The following is a 5,414-nucleotide window of genomic DNA, read 5'->3' as shown; positions in this document are numbered from 1 at the left end:
GCGATTACATCCTGTTTTACAGCTTTAAATATCATTTAGAAACATGTGACTACCAAAATTAAAGTAAGTTTCTCTTCTAAATCCAGACTTGAGTGATCAACTGCTTATCTATTTGGGTGGTAACAGGCATATCAGACACCATTTTTTAGAAAAACATCATTTTTCAATAACAGCGTTCAATATTTGAAATTGTAACATCAGTCTGAGATGACTTTAGGAAACCCCGCTGGATGCCTGGAGACAAAGGTAAATATTTGAATGAAAGTGATGGTTATCAAACTGAGTTTGTTTAAAGGAAAACATTCAATTATATTTCAACACCATAAGCTGAAAAAGAAAAAAAGTAACTCACTTTGTAAGCTCTATTAGGGTGAGCACAGTGGTCTATGTTACTTATGTTATATATTCAGCACAGTGACTGACATATAGAAGGCACTCAGTAACTATTTGCTAATTAAATGAACAAATTTGTATAGCCTTTCAGTCTGCTGTTGAAGATGAAATACTAATGTGGAATAAAAAGCAATTTATCAAGGAAGAAAACCAAATGGCCAATAAACAAGTAAAAAGATGATCAACCTCATAAGTAATCAAAAAATGCAAATTAGAGCCATAGGGTGATACTGTTTTATGCCTGCCAAAATGACAAATTTGTAAATGTCTGACAATACTAAGCATTAGTGAGGATGTATAGAAATAAACTTTTATATGCTGATGAATGGAAATTACTACAAATACTGTGGCAACATTCTATGAAAATACATATATCCTGTGACCAGTATTTCCACTCATTAACCAAAAGATACTCTTGCCTAAGGGCATAGAATTATTGTTTAACCCAGCAATGTTCTTGATAAACTAAATTGCTATCAACAGAAAAACAGATTATGAAATTACCGTGGACTATTACTCAGTAGTAAAAATGAATGAAATAGGGTTACACATTTTAATATAAATATATCTCGAACACAGTATTGATGAAAAAAGGCAAGTTGTGGAAGAATACATACATTGTGATGCCATTTACCTTAAGTTTAAAAACTTGCAAAATAATATCATTTGCTAAGAGATAAATAATAAAAATATTCTAAAAATAAGGGAATGATAAATATCAAATACAATATAATGGTAACTCTTAGATAAGTGATTGAAAAGGGAATATAATCCAGGAAAATTACACAGAGTTTCAACATTAGCAATGTTTTATGTCTTAGCTGGGTGAGGGAATATATAGGTATTCATCATGTTATATGCTAGATATATAGCATATTTCTATAGATATATGCTACATATGTCTATAGAAATGAGTACCTTGATGGCTGGGCTCAGTGGCTCATGCCTATAATCTCAGCACTTTGGGAGGCCAAGGCAAGTGGATCACTTGAGTTCAGGAGTTCAAGAGCAGCCTGGGAACATGGTGAAACCCCATCTCTATAAGAAGTACAAAAAATTAGCTGTGTATGCACACCTGTAGTCCCAGCTACTTGAGAGGCTGAAGTGGGAGAATCACCTGAGCCTGGGAAGTTGAGGCTGCAGTGAGCTGAGATTGTGCCACTGCACTCCAGCTTGGCCAACCAGAGTGGGACCCTGTCTCAAAAAAAAAAGAAAGAAGAAAGTGAAAAAGAGACAAAAGAGAAGAAGAGAAGGGAAGGAGAGGGAAGGGGAGGGGAGGAGAGGGGAGGGGAGGGGAGGGGAGGGGAGGGGAGGGGAGGGGGAAGGAAGGACCTAAAATTCTAAAACTTAGGTCAAAATGTTTATAACATTAATTCAATGAAATTTTATCTTTTTTTTTTTGAGATGGAGTCTCACTCTGTCACCCAGGCTGGAGTGCAGTGGTGTGATCTTGGCTCACTGCAACCTCTGCCTCCCAGGTTCAAGCAACTTTCTGCCTCAGCCTCCCCAGTAGCTGGGCTTACAGGTGCCCGCCACCACTCCTTGCTAATTTTTGTATTTTTAGTAGAGACGGGATTTCACCATCTTGGCCAGGCTGGTCTTGAACTCCTGGCCTCGTGATCCACCTGTCTCGGCCTCCCAAGAAATTTTATCATTTTTAATAATGGTAGAGAGGGTGTGTCTTAGTCTGTTCAAGCTGCTATAGCAAAATGACATAAACCAGATAGTTTATAATAACAAAAATTTCTCACAGTTCTGGAGGCTAAGAATTCCAAGGTCAAGGTGCCAGCAGATTCAGTGTCTGGTGAGAGCTTGCTTCCTTTGTAGAGGCAGTCATCTTACTATAAACTCATGATGGAAGGCTCAAGGCAGCTCTCTGGGACCCCATGAGTCTCCACCCTCATGACCTTATCACCTCCCAAAGGACCTACTCTTCATACTATCACCTTGGGGTGACATGTTTCAACACATGAATTTGGGGAGAAAAACACTTCAATCATAGTTGGATGTGGGCAAGAAGGTGAAAATGCAAACTGGTACTGCTTTTATGGTATGCCTATATAGTAAATATTTGTATATGATACATGTGCTATATGTTTTGAAAGCCTTAAGTATATTCATACTATTTGACTTTGCAGGTATTTGGATAACAGAAAAAGAATTCCTATTTAGATATTAGTATTTTCTAATTTTTTCTATAATATATATTACACTATAGGAAATATTTGTATGATAAATTTGTATTATTTGTATAATAAACATCTATTTTTATAAAAAAATTTTTCTTGATTAGAGTATATAAAAGAAACTTACTCTTCCTGGTGAACTGAAATTTTAAAAATTAGATAGAAACCTTCCAATCCTAGTAATGCTCTTGCCTTAAAGATTTTGGAGTAGGGGCTTATGAAGGGGGCCTTTGTATTTGCATAATTTTTCTTTTTTCATTCTTCTACTCTCAACCTTTCTGTACCCTTGTATTTCAGATGTGCTTATTGTATGTAGTGCAGAGCTATGTTTTGTTTATCCCAGCCAATCTTTGTTGCTTAACTACAGTAAAAAAAATATTTAACTACAGCATTTAGCCCAAGCGCACTGGCTCATGTCTATAATCCCAGTGTTTTGGGAGGCTGAGGCAGGAGGATCACTTGAGGCCAGGAGGTGAAGACCAGCCTGGGCAATATAGTGAGATGCCATCCCTACAAAACAATTTTAAAAATTAGCCAGGCATAATCGTACTTGCCTGTAGTCCTAGCTACTCCAGAGACTGAGGCAAGAGGATTGCCCGAGTCCAGCAATTTGAGGCTAAAGTGAGCTATGATCAGGCCACTGCACTCCGGACTGGGCAACAGGGCAAGACCCTGTCTCTACAATAAATAAATAAATACAGAATATTAAACTATATCACTTAATCTGTTCACACTTATTATAACCCAGAAATTATATCTATCACTTTATCTTTGATATTTGTCCCACTTGTTCCATGTTTCTTTCTTTCCTTTCTTTATCTACCTTTGGATTAAGTACTGTTGATTATTCTGTTTTTCTCTCTCAACTTACAATACACTGTTCCTTATTCTTCTGGTGGTAACTGTGATATTCCAAACAACATGCAAATTTATCAACATTTTATGTTAATCAAAATCTTTTTCTGAATTACACAGAACATCTGCTTCCTCCAAATTATATGCTATTGTTTTCCAATATTTTAACTGTATCTTTTTTCACCATTTAACTTTATTATGACTTTACACAATGTTCCTTTCTTTTTTATTTAAAAATTTTTTTTTTTTTTTTTTAGAGATGGGGTCTCATTATGTTACCCAGACTGGAGTGCAATGGCCGTTCATAGGTGTGATTATAGTGCACTATAATGTTGAACACCTGGGCTCAAGTGATCCTCTTGCCTCAGCCTCCCAAGCAGCTGGGACTACAGGTGTGCACCATTGTGCACAGCTGCTTTCTTTTTGCATCTCAAGTCTTATATAGGATCACTTTGCTTCTAAATGAAGTACATCTGTGAGAATTTCTTTTAGCGACATTCTCTCGTAATAATCTCTATTTTAGTCCGATAGTTTCATTTCGCCCTTGTTTTTGAAGAATCTTTTCATCAGGTGTAGAATATTAGGTTTGTGGTTATTTTATTTTAGCTCATTAAAAATATCATTCCAAAGTCTGTTTGTGTTGACAGAGAAATGTAGCTCCTTTACCAGTTTGCTTTTCTTTTTGGTTTTGAAGTTACACCCTGATGTGTCTAGGTGTACAAGTTCAGGGAAACTGTAGATATACAACAAGGAAAGCTAAAAATACAATAGTTCAAAATGACAACCTAGGTTCCCTGTTCCAGGTTGATAAGTGGCTATGGTCCATGTTGTTATCCAGGAACCCAGGTTTCTTTTATCTTGTTTCTCTGCCACCCATGGTCAAAACCAGGTCACAGGCATATTCTTGCTTTGGTTTCTAGGAGGAGGAAGGAAAATGGAGATAGCTTATAAATAAACAAGGGCCCAGCTGAAAACATTATAATGGTAAAATTATATACAAAGTCACACTTACCCATAAAGAAGACTGAAAAATGTAGAGTATTTGAGAAGCCATGTATCAGTACTTTTATTACTATGCAGAAAAGGAAACTACAATTTAATGAATACTTAGCTCTCTTACCACTCTAGTTGCAGGTTTTTCTTTACTATTTCACTTAGGGATTAGCTGAGCTACTTGAGTCTGTGCATTGGTTTTTCCTAATTTCTTGGCTATCCTTTTCATCGAAATTTGTACTGAGATAATTATAGATTCACATAAAATTGTAAGAAGTAATATATCTCTATGCATATTCCACTAATGGTGGAACTGTCTTGCAAAATCATGGTACAAATATCAAAACCAGCACACTGGGGGGTCAATCTACTAATCTTATTCAGATTTCCCCAGGTTTACTTTACTTATTTGTGTATGTATTTAGTTTCTTTATCATATGTGTAAGTTTGTGTAACCACCACCAGAATCAGGATACAGAATAGTTGCTTTACAACAAGAAGATATGTTATCCTTTTATAACAACTCCCAACTCCCTCTTGCCTTCTCTTCCCATCCCAAACTCCTGGTGACCACTAATCTGTTCTTCATTTCTAAAATTGTGTCATTTCAAAATATTATATTCAGGCATATCTCATTTTTTGTAGTTTGCTTTATTGTCCTTTGAAGATATTACATTTTTTTTTTAACAAATTGAAAGTCTGTTGCAACCCTGCATCAAGCAAGTCTATCAGCACTAATTTTATTTGTTTTCTTTTTTTATTTCTTTTTTATTTTTTTACTTTCTTTCTTTATTTATTTATTGGGGGAACAGATGCTATTTGGTTACATGGCTAAGTTATTTAGTGATTTGTGAAATTTTGGTGCACCCACCACCTGAGCAGTACACACTGAACCCAATTTGCAGTCTTTTTTCCCTCACCCCCTTCTCACCCTTTCCCCCACAAGTACCCAAAGTCCATTGTATTATTCTTTATGTCTTTGCATAC

Source organism: Piliocolobus tephrosceles, chromosome 11 (assembly GCF_002776525.5).
Source record: "Piliocolobus tephrosceles isolate RC106 chromosome 11, ASM277652v3, whole genome shotgun sequence".
Taxonomy (NCBI): domain Eukaryota; kingdom Metazoa; phylum Chordata; class Mammalia; order Primates; family Cercopithecidae; genus Piliocolobus; species Piliocolobus tephrosceles.
The sequence above is the reverse complement of the archived record's forward strand: the minus strand, read 5'-3'. Positions refer to the sequence as shown.